This window comes from Pituophis catenifer, unplaced genomic scaffold (genome assembly GCF_029215685.1).
Source record: "Pituophis catenifer annectens isolate HBS135680 unplaced genomic scaffold, rPitCat1.0.hap2 SCAF_1, whole genome shotgun sequence".
In the NCBI taxonomy this organism is placed as follows: domain Eukaryota; kingdom Metazoa; phylum Chordata; class Lepidosauria; order Squamata; family Colubridae; genus Pituophis; species Pituophis catenifer.
This window is the reverse complement of record NW_027256881.1, coordinates 158,361,355-158,380,858: the sequence shown is the minus strand read 5'-3', so window position 1 is coordinate 158,380,858 and position 19,504 is coordinate 158,361,355.

The window sequence follows — 19,504 nt, the reverse complement described above, 5'->3', positions numbered from 1 at the left end:
GCAGTTGGATTATTTATGTATTTATCACATTTTTATAATTGCCCATCTTGGGTAGTGACTCTCGGAGGCATACATAATCAAATAGTCCAAATGCATAAAAACCATTAAAAAGCAAGCAATTAAAATTTTAAAAAGGTTTTTAAAAGATAGAAAACAAAATGGCAGAAAAGGATACAAATGAAAGCATTCTATTATATAGCCAACTGGCAGGTTCAACTCATGGGATATCATGGCATGCCAAGGCCAGTTGATCAAACCATGTCTTAAGAGTCTTTGGAAGGCCAATAGGGTGGGGGTTAGATTCAATTTGGGGAGAATGATTTCAAGAGGGGAGGGGTCACAGCAAAAAAGATTTTCTTCCTAAGTCCCTGACTGGTGGGTCCCACAACATGCCTGTTTTGACTCCGGCTCCCGAGCCTGTCCTCACGGAGGAAGATGACTCTGAAAGTGATGGGGAGGAACTGACAAGGCCTCCCTCTCCAGGACCCTCCTTTCTGGCAACGCCTCAGGTTCCAGCTGAAGGCCAGGAGGAAGGCATGTCGGAGCACCCACTAATAGGGAGTGATGAAGATCAATCTTGGATTGATCCCAGGCAGCGTCGGAGGGAGAGGCGTGCGCAGCAAAGGAAGAGGTGTGGAAGGGCCAGAGTTTGTTGAGTCACTGAGCCATGCCCCACAGGGGATAAAAGTGGGTGGGGTTGCTCTGCAGGCTCTGTGACGGACAAAAACTGCATATTGTGAGCTTCGGATGGGATATCTTTCGGAATTAAGGCTTGGACTTTGTGAATGACTTCTGACTACTCTTTTGTGCCTTGTGAACTCTTGGTTGCCCCAGCAATGAACTACAGATACGCTAACTCCTGTTTCTAGAGGTGATAAGAAACTTGGCAGGCATTCAGAAAGTAGCTGCCAGCACTTTTATCTGCCAAAGGATTCAGGTTGGCTTGTAAAAATAAATTACTGGTAGACGTCTTTTGCTCGTGTGTCTGCCTATGTGAGGTGGGGGAGCAGAACAATGCCTCTTCTTCTGGATTCTGATAGGATGGATAGATGTAATCTATATCTTAAGAAAATTTATTGGGAAGTTCAATTGTCCTTTTATTCCAACATCAAGATTATTAATACTGCTTTGCTAATCCAAATCAGTAGATCAATAATAGTAGCAGCAGCAGCAAAGGAGAATGAAATGTTATCTGTCATTCCCATAATATCCTTGGCAATTCTGCTACAACCCACAGATCACAGCTTTTGTCAAAGATGCTTCCTCATACCCTTAACCTGGAAGTCACCATGTATCTTCCCTTTAGTGTTAGCTTGTGGGTTATACCTGCTTTCCTTACTGAATGCCACACAACCAGGGGTAGGCTTCAAAAATTTTAGCAAGGGGTTCTCTCCCCAGTTGCTGGGGGTAGGTGGGCATGGTGGGCATGGCCTAGTCAGCCTCCTGCACCACAGTGGGGGGTGGTGTTTGCCCTCCCTGAGCTCCGGAGGCTTTCCTCGAGCCTCCGGGAGGGCAAAAATGGCCTCCCCAGGCTCTGGAGGTCTTCCTAAACTTCCGGTAGGCCTGTTTTTCTCCCTCCCCAAACCTCCACATGCACCCTGCACTTACCTGCATTCAAAATGGGCCGCGTAGGGACTCCTTGGAGGGGAGGGGTGGGCAGGGCCAGCCAGGAGTGGGATTTGAGGGTTCTCCAAACTGCACAGAATCTTACCTAGAGGTTCTCCTGAACCACTACGAACCCCCAGCAGCCCAGCCTTGCACACAACTGTTCCAGTCATTCAATGTTTTCTCACCAAGTGATTAAAATAAAGCAGGTCAGAACCTCCCCAATCACTTGTGCCATAGAGAAATTCATTGCACTTGACCTTAGCAGCATGAAGGAATGCAGGTAGGTTTTGACTAATATTGACTAATAATGGTACTCACATGTAAGAATGTACACAAATTGTTTATGACTAAAGTTACAAACTCTGAAGATTTCTTTGTAAATATGCAAGAAAACAATGCTCTCTTTCACAGCAGAACTATGCGGTTAAAATCTCTTCAAGCTAATGTTTAATAAATATTTGTGTTACCCAGCAGTCATTTTGAGAATCATTAACTTAAAATAAGTCTAGGCTATGGTTAGTATTGGCACTTGCTTTCCTTGACATGTTTAAGGTGTTTTGTAAATAGTTAGGTAGGTGGTAGGGGGAAAAAATGTAAACCTAAAGAGAAAATTCAACCTTTAGGGACTTTTTGAAGACCTAAATACATCATTTTGTAGCTATCCAGCAATCTGAATAAACTGAACATAAGTAGGACTAAGCTTAATTTTTTTTTTTTGAGCATTTGTTTTTTATAATGGAGTTTCCACTTTTCTGGTCTTTAAGGACATGTTTAGGGTAAAACTGAGTTCTTAGAAAAAAGCACTAATATAAGGGGCTAGCCAATTTTTAACCATGTTCAAACACAAGGTTATCAAATCGTGTGGCTTTTTTTTCCCCAAAAAAATAACTTTTCCTGTTATTTTAAACTATTATATTTATATTATAACTGTACAGAAATAAGCAGCAAGGATCCTGAAATAAAACGTAAGATACATTTGCTTTTCTTTGTTTACCTTCTTTTTAATGACATATCTCAGTACCAGCCTGAGTCCCTTAGTTCAAGGAAGAGGTGGGAAATGTTATGGGTTATTGAACACCCTGCTGGTTTTTACTGACAATCAGCAAACTACTATTTAACACAGGTGTTTCATTAGGGCACATTGCTAGATGAATGGGCAGCATTAATGGCCCTCCAATTTCCACCTGCACTGTGGACAAATACTAGCAAAGTCAGCAGGATATGAGACTGTTGCACGGCTTCCATCTAGTGTGTTCTAAGTCCCAATTAGGGTATTAGATCTTAGCCAAAAGACACCCCCCCCCCCCAAATAGTGGCTTATAGTACTTTTCTTTTTGTAAGAAAAGGCTATTCTAGTTCAATTGTCATAGCTTTGAAAACCATAAATCAGATGAAGGCGAGTAAAAATAAAGAGCAATTGCAAGCAAAGTAGAATTTTAAACTTTTTTGACTATAACCTGCAGACACCCCTGATTGCAAGCATTCACACCAGTATCATCAGGGTAGCAAAAATATTTATAATGCTTTGGAATAAGTGTTCTGCTTCTTTATGTATTTTGATATTTGTTTCAAGGCTTTTCTGATTGGGAGTAGTTTATTCAACACAGAAACATGCCAGTTTCTTTTCTTGTATGCCTTTCTTGTTTTCACATTTGGGGTAACAAAAGGAGGATTTTAAAAAAGATCCAATTTTTGCTGACGAAGTTAATTTATGTTGCACAGTTTAATAAACACATGAATGCTGATGGGTAGGGAAACCTAACATTTCACGTTGTATTGTATTGTTCTCAACAATGCATACAGAAATGGGGGATAGTCAATACAGAGGGTTATAAATATTATAGCCAAAAAAGAATAGAAAATTAAGCAAGCCACCTTCCCAACTTCTGGTATCTAGACAAATGCTCTTTGATAGATACTATAACATTGTGAGTTACATTGATTAATGATGGTCAATGAGACAGGTGGAGAAATCCCCAGTGGAAAAAAACAGGTTAGTACCCATCACTGTAGGTCTCCCTGCTGTTAGTGAGTATAAAATATATATTATATATTTCTAAGTGGTATGTTTTAATATCTAGCTGATTATTGTATTGAGGATAAGACAAGTCTGAGATTTTTGTTATGCTTTACTCTATTTCTAAGCATTTGATATTTGAGGATGGCTTCTTACCATATTTCTAAAGCATCAGCCACCCAGGCCCATCTGAAGAAGGAAGTTTCAAACATCATGTAGGTATGTTTTACAAATCATTTCCTCTCCTCTTCTCATCCTCCAAAAATCAGATCTGAGACAAGGATCTACCTATCAGGACCGAATTTCACCAGGGAAGGGGGGCAGAAGTGGAGGAGTGCTTTTCCCGGGTCCTTGGAGAGTGCCCTCTTAGCCAGAAGCCTAACAATGCTGTTTTCCTTTCTGGCAGGGGTGAGAAATCTGCTCACATAGGAAGCTTCCTTAATTTATTACTCTCTTCTCTTTGCAAGAATCCAGAGCCAATTCCACAAAGAGATACAGGGGCCAAAACCCAATGAACTCTGGGACCATTTAAGTCACAACTGAGTCTGCAGATAAATTGAGCACTGAGACCAGCTCTGCCAGGTCTCCCACCCTGGCTACAGCACATGTAATATCCAACTCATGTTTATTTAATGCATGTAAAAGATTTTATTATTTACATTTAAATATTTATGACATTTTTCATAAGGAGCTCTTCCCCTCCCTTGCAGAAGAAAAACTTTATCTTGTGCCCTTTAGGAATGAAGCAATTTCATTTTACTAGGTAGATTTTATTCCATATAAATAATTAACACTGCAGGAAAAGGGGCCCTGATCTATCATTCCACCTTTATGCTGTTTCCTAAGTGAAAAGGTAATAAAACTAACAAGCTCACCCTTCTGTGCTGTCTACCCCAAAAGCAAAAGTCTAATACAATGGGCAGGAAATGAAAGGATTAGGCAATAACAAACAAAATATTCTAAAAATCATCTCTGTTTTTAAAAGCCTGACATGCAAGGTGAGCTTATGTGAAGCAGAGTTATACTATAGTTTTTCCGGATATTCAGTTATACCATCTGATTCAATTTATAGTCCTAGAGGTATAGATCCACACAAAGTTTTTCTTAATCTACCATGCAGATATATACTAAAATATATATGTAAATACCTATTAAGCCAAGTAGCAGATATTTTCAGTGTTCAAGAATAAAATTCTCAGTGTATCAAAAGAACATGATGCAGTTGAATTGTAGTTTTTTGCTTTCTTGATTCTTGAACCTATTATAACATAGGGTTAAGCCTTTCCTTTAGAAAGTGTGCGGAAATGGGTACAAATGAGAACTGTGTGCTGTGTTGCCTGTATGACATCCCTTAAGCTCATTTGTTGTCTTCAAACGCAGTGGAGACACTGTCCCATCATCAACAAAAAAAAAAAAAAAGGAAAACTGTCAGGTCCCAGATATTTCTACAGGAATGCTGGCATTTTGGTGGGAGGAAGGGGGGGGGGGGGAGAAATGGAGTAGTCTGTATATGAAGTCTGTTTCTGTTTCCTGTTTTTGTTTCCTGCATTACTGTGTTAATCTCTATATGAAGTCTCTGTTTCTGTTTCCCTGAAATGATGTAGTGTGGGAGGGGTTTGGTTAGCATTGCTTTAAATACCTGGTTTTAAATGAGAAGCTTCAGTTCTTGCCTAGATCTCTTGTTATCACAAACCTTCCAATAAAAGCTCCTTTTGGAACCACTGCAGTTTCAAGAGTCCTGCTTTCTTGGGAAGATTGGAGCGGCAAGACCTTACAAAAACAATAATCAAGTTAGTTTATGTTTATAGAATGGGAACAGGCCCAATCTTGTCCTTCATCTCAGGGAGCAAAAGGTTTTGGATCATCCTTTCTGCAATGAAATGTTGGATCTGCAGTCACTGGCTTTCATCTAGTTCAGCTGATGCTTATTAATATCTAATATCTAATATTAATATCTAAACTCTCTTATCCATGATCTGAATCCAGAGGATGTTGCCTATCCAGGTTACATTACTGAGGCAAAATATAAAGATACAGGAAATATACAGGAGGGAAATTACTCTAAGGATATTAAAAGAATACTTTTTTTTTTTTTGCTTTAATTTATATGCTGCCCTTCTCCGGAGACTCAGGGCGGCTTACAATGTGTTAAGCAATAGCCTTCATACTTTTGTATATTTATACGAAGTCAGCTTATTGCCCCCACAGTCTGGGTCCTCATTTTACCTACCTTTGAAAGGATGGAAGGCTGAGTCGACCTTGAGCCTGGTGAGATTTGAACTTGCAATAATTGCAAGCAGCAGATGTTAATAACAGTGCTTTAGTCCACTGTACTACAGACTCTATATGCATATAAAAGAACATATTTTTATATGCATATAAAAGAACATATAAAAGACTAACCATGATTTCCTTTTCCTGGCACAACTGTGGAAACAGTCAGGATCTAACTGTGTTTTCCAAAATCTGGAAAATTACAGTACATTAGATGTTTTTCAGGGTGCTTGCCATATGGTCTCCCAAGTTCACTGCTGTGACATTGGTCCTGGAATTCCTCAAGTATTATGAATTGCTGAGATGAGAAAGAGAGAGAGAGAGATGCTATTAGAGAGAAACATAAGAAGATGATTCATATAGAAGGACAGATGTGAAAATATTTATATAGTGTTGAGAACCATCATCACCCCAAAAACAGTTTAAAAATATGTAGCCTCAGATAGGAATTTGGCAAAATTTGAATCTTCACACAACCGTGACTTCCATTAATTGGGATTTTCCTAATACATCATCAAGTCAAATATATATAGCTGAATATTTGTCATTTTGGACTAATTGAGATAATTATACTTTATGTGCAAGGGATTTCCCTTCTACATTATTTAGCTTGGAAAAATCCAGGTTGTTATTTCCTGTAGCATCTTCCTGAATTGTGGGTACGCATCAGCCCAACTTGTGCAATAAAACAGACTACAATTGCAATTCTATAAATATTTAATTATGTATAGGATTACCTTACCAGCATGTAGATAACTTTACAAAATTTAAGTTGGGGGTCGTGGTCAGCAACCTGTGGCCCCAGAGCAACATGCAGCTCTTTGGGCCTCTGCTGCAGCTCCCTATCAACCTGTTGCAGAGAGGGATGAAAGAGCCATCAGACTGTCACAGCACTGGGAAACAGGGAGATAGACAGAGATGGAGAGAGAGGTGAAAAGAAGGGAGAGAGGGAGAGAGAGGGGGGAGAGGGAGATATCTATTTCCCATAGAAAAGAAGACACAGGGAGCTACAAAACCTGGATAGGCATAGATGGGTGGGAGTGAGTGATGTTGAGTTGGCCATGCTCACCCAGGTTTTGTGGCTCCCGGTGTCTTGTTTTCTGTGGGAAACGGGCTCAAGTGGCTCTTTGAGTGTTTAAGGTTGCAGACCCTGGTTTAAGTCATTTTTTCAGTTGGATTTCTTGAAATCAGGTTTCTTGATAATGCTACAAATATCAGCATGGGGATCAAACTTTAAAATAAGTTTCTGTACCTTGATTGTTTTCAGAAGTAGATCTTGATAGAAAGTGAGTATAAAACACATTTCTGGGTGCAGTTGATGCCGTGATTGGAAATTAGGTACTAGTTGATTGCCTACTATTTGGGAAATCTCTGAAACAAATATGGTGACTGAGCAAATTCATTGACAAAATTGCATGTGCTTCACAACAGTTGGTGTTAGTTAACAAGTGATGTAAGGACATTGGACTATATTGTATCCCACTGAGTCTTCCTCAGATGACTGGATCTTGGTGCAGCACAATGTAACATCAAGGCATCTCATGATAAGTTGTACCAAGCTGGATGCCATGAGGCAGAAGCAACAAAGAGTAACAGCTTCATCTTGTATGTATCAAGTCAGACTTTTGCTGAAAATGAGTGAGTCCAAAATTAGGATGGTGACGTAGGTCAATGAGAAAATGCAATAATTTGCAAGGAAAATATAGACTTTCTGAAGAAATCTTTTTACTTTGTCCCTGCACTGCTTTTGATCTGTATAATCAACTAACGAGATTTCCACCTCTCCAGGCAATGAAATAAGTTACTGTCTGTGAAGATTTGTGGCAGATACTCTCAGCCACTATTAAGAAGTATTTTTACAGCACAGCGCATTTAAACAAATATTAAATTCATACAATTGTTAATCAGTGTGCCATCTGGAAACATTTGAAAGTTTAGACTCTTAATTGCTTGAATCTCATAAATGCTCAAAACTGTGGTATACTACAGGCTATAATGCACTTAGGATTTTTTAAAACTGTATAAATACATGTAATTAAATGGGGGCCTTGAACACCTTTTAGCAGCTGTGCAAGCTGCAAGCACCGCTCCCCGATTCATCTTGAGGTGCTTGGCACCAGGGTCAGCGACATGTCACTACATTTGAATCTTGCCCTTTGACAATGCATCCATATTCTTTTTCCAAATTCTTTTCATGTGACTGACAGTTAAATCCATTTCTTCCCCAGGCCACTGTTTAAATTCCTTTTGTACTTGTAGAAGCAAGTTTGCTGGCTCAAGAATTTTTTCTTAACTTTGCCTTTAAGTCTTGTCAATGGGAAAATGAGGACAAGGCATTCAATTTTATTTTTCAAACATGCATGTTGGTATCCAATGGGGCTGTTTTTGTCAAATCAAAGAGCAATCAGTTTTGTAGATTTTTCAAGGGGTGTCATATGGCATGCTGCTTCAGAGGGACTGAAAGTAGAAACAGTTAAGCTGGATGGACTAATGTAGTGTCCAAAGATACTGGTGATAAAAAATCATACTCACACCATTAAGTAATTCTCAATATATTTTTCTCTGCTCTAATGCATATTGTAATTAGTTACTGATCCTTTGTTTTCCAATAATTTGAAAGCAGAGGGGCAAGTTTTCTTGCATTAAAATGGACTGTCTACCTCCTATAGTATCTACTCAGTCCATTCAATCTGGCAAGGTTAGCCTGCTTACAGCTTCCTTTGTTTAAATCAGCTGGCTGGGGAATTCTGGGAATTGAAGTCCACTCATCTTAAAGCTGCTTAGGTTGAGAATTACTGGATTAAATAATGTTACCTATTGGGACTCCAGAAGCATTGTCTTTATCTGCAGCTTTGTCTGCCACCTGGAATGAGTGTTTCAAAGGGCCTTGAAGATTCTGGCTCTTCTTCCAGACCTTTAGCCAGGATGAGAGAAGCCTCTTTAAATTCTTTCTTTCTTTTTCTTTCTTTTTCTTTCTTTTTCTTTCTTTTTCTTTCTTTCTTTCTTTCTTTCTTTCTTTCTTTCTTTCTTTTTCTTTCTTTGCAATTCAGTCTTCTTTTTGTTGTCTTGCTATCCTTATTCTTAATTTTTTTTTAAAATTCAGATTGTATCCTTTTTTGAGGTTTTTACTTTCTGCTTAGAATTGTTGCATGTTGGACAGCATGCAAATTTAATAATAACTTAATTAATTAACAAGTTTTTCAAGACAAATGCTATTAAATAACATGAGAGTGTTACACAAAAAAGAGCGTCTCTCTCATTTTCCATACTTCTTCAAAATATACCAACATGAGCACACCTTCTCATCTGAGAGAAAATGCAGCTCCCAAACTCAGGGAGAGCTCCAACAGGCAATCATCCCTGGAGGCAATGTCATCTTATTGCATCTCCACATCAGGAGAAATGAGTGACTCGCTCACAACTGACCTCAGTCCCTGCATCCTTGGGCAATAGCTAGTTTGTGCTCCAGTGGGGAATGAAAGATGAGGGAGGAATTTACAGTAAAAAGAACTAAAGCAAAAAACCACAAACAAACCAACCAACAAAAAAGCCTGTGGATATTTTATTACTTTTAGAACAAAGCAGTGATTTAAAATAATAATGAAGAGTGGAATAAGGCATGTATCATTGGATGAGATTTTATGGATCTCACCATCAATTTCATCAGAAGAATGGAATGTAGATCCAGTCCTCCTGAGTGGGATTCCTTCTCTGTCCCAGCACCTGCCTTCTGGCATATCTCCCACTACCCTGGATTTCTTCAGCTTCCACCCTGACCTTCCTCTAAAGAGCTCTTAAAACCTGATTCTTCCCCTAGGCCTTGGGCTAGAATGGCCCCAGGCCCCTTGGGCATTATACGTGGCTCTTTAAGAGTTAGGAAGGGGGAGTCTGGACACCTGTTCTTTTCTCTGTATTTTTGAATTGTTTGAACCTTGTATGCCATCCGGAGTTGTGATGAGGTCGTATTAGTCGTCTTATACATTAACTAAGTACATAAATAAATAAATCTGCATGCATCTGATGAGGTGAACACCATGATAATAAGTAAAGCTTACAGTATATATTGTACATTATAAATGCTTTAGTCCTTATTACCACATTTATTATTAAACACAAAAGGTCTTCTTTGCAGCATTTGGGTCTGTCAATCTCTTTCTGCCCAATCTACCTCACAGTTGTTAATTTTGCGGTGGAAATGGGGTGGCATTATGTATCGTTCCCTGAGCTCTTTACCGAACAGTGGAATATAAATCCAATCAAGAAATTATTTCTACAAGACTACTCTTCTGAAAATGTATGTTTCATTTTGTACAAAGCAAATTGATTGGTTCATAGAAGTTAATCTTAAACTTTGAAATCCTTTACATAAAATAAACATGATCGATAATAAAGTTTAAGTAGTTTAATCAACGCAACATTTGAGTTTATTTTACACAAAGTCAAATATTGTGACTATATGGTAATATATCTGCTAAGAAATCTTGCCATTCTTACCACCATGTATTTGTTTTATTTTGCTTTTTTTTCTAGGGCAAGGAGCTCTTATTTCCTCATCAGGAAATAAGGAGATCAGCATTCCAATTGGCAAAGGAAGATCAGTGAGACTGAACAGCATCTGAGTGATCGTGTATAAAGCTAATATAAGAAAGAGGATTCAGCAGCCCCCCCAAAATGAAGGAAATTCCATTGAAAAATGGAAACTTTGGAAGTCTCTCCAAAGGTAAGACTTTGTTCATTCTTTTTTGTTTCCTTTATTAGTGTGCATTGCATAGGATTCCTTCAAATCAACTTCTTGATTCTTATGACAAGATCCAAATCTACATGGTTAGATTTTCTTTTTCAAAAAAAAAAAAATAGGATGCAAGCTGAAGGCAGTATGTTATGGATAAAGATGAAACATGATCGGAAGAAATTCAAATACTTTCATTTATAAAATGCCATGACTATTACAACACAAAAGAATGCTAAACAGGCCTGCAAGATACAGCTATATTTAACTAGTACTATTGTTCTGATTCATGGCAATAGAATTTAGTTCCCTCCTGTCCACTCAACAGCTGCACTATCTAAATGTGTCACATAGGCAATAAAGGCTATGATATGAAAATTAGTATGGTATGGTGTATTTCTACATAAGCTCAATTGGAGGTCACCAGTTCTTTTTCTGGTTTTTCTGTGCAAACTGAAAACATGACCTAACCTTCCAGATCATCTTAACTGAGGCCTATCTGATCTATGAGTTCCATTCAGATGAGGAGGTGAAATAGAGAGAAAAGTACCTCACTCAAACACATTTGCTAATTTAGATTTAGTATAGCATCTAAAATATCTTAGAATGAAACCACTGCCTTAGTTCAGTTGGGATCAAAAGTTGGCTAATAAACTACATCCCAGCAATAATAAGGCCAAACTGTAACAGCAAATACAGTACAAGCCTGGATTCACACATTAGATTAAGCCATAGTATTATGTAGTAGGTTTGATGAGAAATCCAGGTTTTTGGTCAATGCTCAAACTAGCTAATGTATTAATGTATTTAAGAGCCGTGGTGGCACCGTGGTTAGAATGCAGTACTGTAGGCTACTTCTGCTGACTGCCGGCTGCCTGAAATTTGGCAGTTTGAATCTCACCAGGCTCAAGGTTGACTCAGCCTTCCATCCTTCTGAGGTGGGTAAATTGAGGACCCAGATGGTTGAGGGCAATATGCTGACTCTGTAAACCACTCAGAGAGGCTATAAAGCACTGTCACGCGGTATATAAGTCTAAGTGCTTTTGCTATTGCTATTTAATTTCTACAGCTCTCCAATTCAACCAAGTGATTCTGAGTGACTTACAATTTTAAAGTTATAAAACAATTAAAAAACATTAAAATAGTAATTAGTAATGTATATTGAATATACAAGAGGCTTGTGTTACACTTTAGTTTTGTATGGCGGAGATAATGCCAAGACGGTCGCACCATGTCCAACTTTTTTGATAATAAAGACAATTTTGTTAAAAAAACATTAAAACAATAAAAAAGCATCCTCAGAGCAAATAAGTACATACAGCAGCCATGATGATTAATCAACTAACAGTAAAGCCAAGTAACAGAGCTCTTAACGCATTCTGAGCTCCAAGCCAGGGTACATAGCCATGTTTTTAAAGCCTTGTGAAAGGCCAACAGAGTTTGGGTGCTTCTAATCTCTGAGGAGAGAAAGACAATAAAACAAGGTCTACAGCAAAAAAAGCCCATCTTCTAGTTCCCACCAGTTGGCACTCTTTGGCTGACTGGATCTGCCACATTTCCCAATCTGTTAGATCGAGTTGGATGGATAAAAACTCTTGGAAAAAGATAGTTGCTCTGGTAAACCCATCGCATTTTAAAGGTGACAACCAACACCCTGAATTGCACATGGAAACACCGGCAGCCAGTGTGGCTCACAAAGTGGTGTTACATGTGCCATGTAACTGGCAGCATTTATTATCAGTTGAAGTTTCTGAATGTTCTTCAAGGGCAGCCCCATGCAGAGCATGTTGCAGTAATCTAAGTGGGAGGTTATAAGAGCATGGGTAACAGTGGGCAAGGCGTCCCAGTCAGTGGTGAAATCCAAATGTTTTTACTACTGGTTCTGTGGGCGTGGCTTGGTGGGCGTGGTAGGGGAAGGATACTGCAAAATCTCCATTCCCTCCCCACTCCTGGGGCCAGTCAGATGTGGTATTTGCCAGTTCTCCAAACTGCTCAAGATTTCTGCTGCCGGTTTTCCAGAACCTGTCAGAACCTGCTGGATTTCACCCCTGGTCCCAGTCCAGGAATGGGTGCAACTGGTTCACTACCTGAAGTTGTGCAAAGGCTCTCCTAGCCACAGCTGCCACCTGCTCTTCAAGCAGGAGCTCTGAGTCTAGGTGGACCCCCAGATTGCATACCAAGTCTGTCTGGGATAGTACCACCCCATCCAAAACTAGAGATGGAAGACTCTTGTCTCTGGAGGATCCAAAAACCACAGCCACTCCGTCTTGCTAGGGTTGAGTTGGAGCCTGTTTCACCCCTTTCAGACCTGAACAGGTTCCAGTCACAGGATGTCCACAGCATCACTCAAGGACCCTGGACTAGAGGTATAGTGCTACATGGTTGGCTGCTATTAGTCTAATAGAGTTGGCCCAGAAATGGATATATTCTAAAAATTATATATAAGAGAAGCTGAGTTAAATTGTAGGAATTTTCATCTGAGTAACTGAGGACTCCTAAAATTGACTTTGTAAATAAGGAAAGTCCAGATTTTTTTTCCCAGAGGAAAGGAAGTTTATAGCATAGTATTCATTTAAAAGTCAAATTAAATTGGTTGTGTTATGTCACAAAGCAGAAGGTGGTAAGGAAAGATATGGGATGACAGAATGCTAATAGAGGCATGTCAAGATGCTACAACATTAGGGAAGAAAGGGTTTGCAAATGGTTGGAGCTGAACAGTGTTAACCCCTGCATGCAAGAAGAAAGCTTAATCTCATCTGAATTTTACACAACAGCAAGGTTCCAGCCAGAGTTATCATTTGTCAACCTGAAGAAAACTGCGCCTATAATTCTTGTAGCACCCACACGTCTCACTATTTGCACTGATAAGACCATAGCCCCATTTCTTTGATATTATCAATGAAGAACTTTATAGCAATAGTAATAGCACTTAGATTTATATACCACCCCATAGTGCTTTACATACTCTCTGAGGGATTTACAGAGTCAGCATATTGCCCCCAACAATCTGGGTTTTCATTTTTCTGACCTCTGAAGGATGGAAGTCTGAGTCAACCTTGAGCCACTCAGAATTGAACTCCTGGCAGTGAGCAGAGTCAGCCTGCAATACTTCATTCTAACCACTGTGCCACCATGGCTCCATGTCTGAGTTCCTTAAGCTGAAGCCATGCTTAGCATGGAAAACAATGTAATTATAATTAACATATTTTTAAATGAATAGAGCATAAGAAAAAAAAATATAATTGTGTTGCAATGTGATCAGTATGGAAATTATAAACCAGATGAAAAATCTCTCTCACACACAGACCGTTGTTGTTTGCTACTGAGGAAAGTTACTTTTGGCGAGGATGCATTTAACTTATAATGCAGCTTGTCCCAGCAGCTGGTCAAATGATTTAGCTTCTGTGGCTTATGGGGATGAAATTTTGATCAGCCTCAGGACTGCACCAGCAAATCAAGTTATTAGATATCCTGAAGCATTTTTAGAATATTGAGTTACTGCTCATTGCTGAATGCATATATGTACTCACTCATGCAGACTCTAGGATATGTACATTTTCCACTGAGGCATTTCAAATGATATATTTGTCATGAGGTTTTGATAGCCTTATGATGCTGAGAAAGTCTGTGGTTTTTCTAAGCTATAGAGCATGGTATGCCATCCCACAATTTGCTAATTGTGAACTAGCATGTGATTATTTCAGGGTAGCTAAATTGTAAAACACTCATGTCAATGATTTCTTTATGTATTAACCCACATGGCTTAGGATAATTTCCTTTCCCATCTCAGCACACTCTAATCATTGTAACAACTGACATATTTTGTGATAAACAACACCAAGCATTTCATCTCTTTTCCCATAATGCATGGAAAAGGATGTGATTCTCACATTATCCTCTTTTCCCCCCCCCCTTAATCTAATTTTGTCAAATGCCTTTATGCTAAAGGCATTATACAATACCCAAACACAAACAAGCAAACCTTTGGTCTCATAGAGAATTATTGCCCCCACCATCATAGATGTGACAACCACAATTTGGAGGTTTGCTCTGATTTTCATGTACTAAGCAGTCATATAAATAAAACTAAAATGCTTAAAATTTCATTTTCCCAGACCACTAGAGGAAGTACTTTTAGTGCATTGGCAGTAATTTACAAGAATTTACAATTTTTGTCCTTAACTAATGTTTAGCCTCAAAATGCAGTGCAGCATTAAGGTAGTTAAAGAACACACTGAACTGAACACATTCAAAAGAGCCAATAGGTCTCCAGCAAGACAGCCATCTGACATAGCCTTGCGTTCAGCCATTCAGTAACAGGGAAGAAATGTGTGTGCATGTCTGGGCTTGTGGTTGTGCCTTCTGAAAAACAGGCAAGATCGCTAATGGCAGCCTTGTTCATAAAGTGTAACCAAGGCTGCTGAATTGCTAAGCTGTATAGACCCAGGGGTGCATGATGTTTGGATAACTTCCCTAAAGCAGGATTATACATGGCCCTTCAAACCAGCCGAATGTGTTTGTGTGGCTACAGCAGATGTGCCATGCTCAAGAAAGAGCCTAGAAAATGGTCAAGTGCCAAGTAAAAACAAGTGTGGGAACTGATCATCCCAGCAGGAACTAATCTCAGTGAAATTAACTGACAAAACAATCCATTTGTCATGATCCTGAATGCCAGATCTGTCAATTACAACCTGGTGGCATAGAGGATGGAAACACCCTAGTTCTTATTCCAATCACAAATAGAGGGCAGAACCTCTGAGAAGGCATTTCTCAGATGACCTTGGAAACAGAACGATTAAGTCAGACATGCTGTACAATGCAAACTTTTCCAGAAGTTTGATGCCATTTTAAAAATATATAACTTTTTGAGAGCAGTTGTTGCTTTAAAAACCTACAGTTTTTAAATTACAGCACATTTAGCAAACCCAAAGAGAGGAAGTATATAGGCCATACAATAATTAAAACAAATTAATCCTTCTTTTTTTTTCAAGGAACTAATTCTGCTGATGGTAAAAACTGCTATGAGAAATAATGATGGGCTGAGCATTTTCCCTTCCCCAACCCACTCGCCCATCTACCCCAGAGGTGGGTTTCAGCAGGTTCTGACCAGTTCTGGAGAACCGGTAGCAGAAATTTTGAGTAGTTCGGAGAACCGGTAGTAAAACTTTTGACTGGCCCCGCCCCCATCTATTCTCTGCCTCCCAAGTCCCAGCTGATTGGGAGGAAATGAGAATTTTGCAGTAACCTTCCCCTGGATTGGGGAGGGAATGGAGATTTTACAGTATCCTTCCCCTGCCACACCCACCAAGCCACACCCACCAAGCCATACCCACAGAACCTGTAGTAAAAAATTTTGAAACCCACCACTGATCTACCCCCACATGGCTTCGTGATAGTATGTGCTCAGAAAGCCGATTCTTCAGGCAGATGGGGAAAGACTACTTTCTTAATGGAGAGTCTTTAACTGGAGCAACTATGATGCTTGCATATATCCAAATACAATACATTGCACATGGGTATTGTTGCATTGCCTCTTAAAATTTGCAAGAATTTGTTATTATGTATACAGTGAAATGTGAAAGAAAACTATTTCATTTTCTGCCCTACAATGCCAGTCAGCTGGTTGATTGACTGCCTTTTGCTCTTTTGAATGGACACAAAAGGAAGTCATTTTAAAAATTATGATTACACCTCTGCCTTGTGATTTGCCGAACTGATAACATGGCCGGGTGAAGGCATTCATATCTACTAAAGCGTATAAATATGAAATGCAGAGGTGAATGAATATAAAATAGGATTAAATGAAAAAGTATGCAGTTCAACACAAATTTACTTGAGAATAATTTCTAGTAAGTGTGATGGGGTTTTTTCCTGCCTACATATAGGATTGGACCACATACCTCAACGTAATAAATTCTTGCATCAATATATATATATATATATTTGCATATAAAAGAAATACCACCTACAGTACAGTATGTCTTTTATCATCCAAAATACAACATGAGGAAGGGAAAACTGAAAGTCCCAAAGCATAATAATTTACATCAAATAAAAATAAAGTCATAGGGTATCCACGCAGTGTGTGCTCTGCTGACATTCTCCTCCACAATATGTCAAGGGAAAACAGTAGGACTGTGCAATGTTTCTGATGTGAAGGCAAAAAAGTGCTTTGGAGCACTCAGATATGCTCAGGTTATTCTAGTCCATGTCTGAGCTCCCTAAAGCATCTGCTTCTTTTCCCTGGATTGTTTAATTGCCCTTCGGAGCTGCTGCACAATCCAAGGGAAGGAGGGTTGCTTCAAAGAGTTGCTGACAGGTACAACATCTGTGCCTCTCTGAACTAGGTTTGGAGCTAACAATTCAAAGAGCTTCACAGCTCCAGAAAGCTGGATTGTTTAGGTTAGTTCCATCCCCTGCTGCCTCTTCAGGAAATGAAATGGAAAGAGGAAGGTTCTTGGTGCATTTGATTGAACGCACTTATAATTCATTTCCACATTTGGGGTAATGAAGTATGCAGGGTTTCAAATTATGTGGAAGATTTTTTGTGCATTCTACACAAGATGAACCCTTTTCAAATTTTTGCCTGAAGACATGAAGATTGTAGTGGAATGATCAAAGTCAAGACTAACATAGATGGCCTCATTTTCCATCCAGAAGGAAGATGGAAGCATCACTTTTCACCTTGGGAATGTGGTTCTATTCTTCCGCATCCAGATGAAATGGACTTCAGTTCCCATAATCCCCAGTTAACATGACCAAAGGACACTGGTATGGCCACTAAAAGCCACACACAACCAGGTATCATATAAATACAACACATAGAACAACCCAGGGTACACACTCTGCTAGAGAGAAGTTTCCTAAGGATGGACTCCAGCATGAGTCCAAAAGCTTGGAAGACTAAACCTCTGGTCCCGATGACTGACTCAGATTGGATCCTGTAATATTATCCTTGGACATGTATATTTGCCTTCATTCATGAAAGGCCATTTTGGCTGAAATTATGAGATGTGACATTCAATGCGTTCAGAAGGCTTTGTATAATGTCCCATAAATTAGGATGTTATTGTGGTTTTGGCATCACATCTGCTCTATGTTTCGCATCATGTCCAGGTTTTGTATTATGTATTAAATACACATAATTGCAAGGAGTTGTGGGAAAGATAACAAGATAGTATCCCAGTTGTATCAATTTAGTAAATAACAATAGTTCAGGTTAGTAGCCAAATATTTTATAAATATACAGGAAGTTGTGAATATGTGAAAAAGCAAGGCTTAAATGTGATATGTTTCAAGTTTTTCGTTTCCTTTAAATCAAATTAGGTTTGTATACCGAATAGGCAACTGTTAAACCCCAGATACCAAGCTGATCATTGATCTTTAACTGAGACCATTGAAAAAAAAAATAAAGAGGTTTCATTTTTCAGATAAATGGCTTCATACTGCCTTAGCAAAATTGGAGTGAGTAAAAAGGGTTCTTTATTACTTGCTATTTAGTGCGCAGTACTGATGAAAACAGCAAACATTGTAGAGGTACCCTTTTATACAAAAAACTGCCAAATTGTAAAACAATGAGTAGGTTTTTCTTGTTGCTTTAGACATAATTAAATGATCTTTGCTTTGAAGACGATTTTTACCTATTTGTGATTAGTGGCAAAAAAAAAAACCTGTTCGCCCATGGCAAAACTTTAATTTTACTCATATTCTCTATGGTCATTTGGAATAAACAAATTCATTGTTGTAGAAATTAAATGTTCTCCGTTTCAGAACATTGTCATTTGCAGTAGGCTAAAGGTTCCATGATAGGAAAGTTTTAGATCATTGTTTCTCAAATTTAGTAACTTCTGGGAGTTGAAGTCCACATATCTTAAAGTTGCCAAGTTTGAGACACATTACTCTAGATTAATTGTTCTTCATGTTCCCCATAATTAGAAAGTAGACCTGTCAGTTATTTCATTCTGTGCAGGCACTCTCTTTCACTATCATGAAGTTTTCTGTTCCTTTATTTTCATTATCCACATGTGTAAACAATACCATTACCAAAGTTTGAACAAACTTCATAACATAATGTATATATTGTATAGAAAATTGCCACTGTGTAAACTTTTGATAAAATTTCTCTTTTAAGACGATATTGGGAAATTGTAAATTTACAACAAAATAGTGTTCAGATCTGATGTTTGATCTTCCTCTGTGATGTGATCCATAAAATCAAACTGAACATTTTATGCACCACATTAACTGTGTTTTATTTTGTTCAATCTATACTTTGCAATGAACTTTTAAGAAGCTATTAGCTTTGTAAACCTTTTGACCCGAGACAGAATCTGGATGATTGTAAAGCATTAACAATAATAATATTGCAAAAAAAGGTGGATAATTACTATTTTGAAACTGGAAGAAATGTTCTTTATCAATGATCCTTTCTGAAATATTTCTAGATAATATGAAAACAGTCCTGCTTTCTGTTTTTTTGTTTTTTTAATCCATCTGTGGTCTAAATCTGTTCAGAAAGCATAAAAGTGAAGAGGGAGTTGTCTAATAATTCTCAGAAGTATTATACTGCAGTGCAATAGGTTGATAGCAATTGCTAAAGTAGATGTTACTCTCAGAAGGCATTGATTTCTTATTATTTGGCAAATATTTTGATTATATACTCAGAGACAGCTTTCAACATGGCTTGGTATATTTCCATTTTAATACAGTAGTTGTTTAGTCAGATGTTGGTTGGAGAGTTGCTTAGTAAATACTCCCAAAAAGGTCTTAATGTATAGAAGTAGAACTGTAATATAAGTCTGGTCTACTCATTCTTTTCAAGTCAAATCTATCTAGAAAAATTGTTGTAAGAGGAAGAGGAAATAAAAACCACAAAC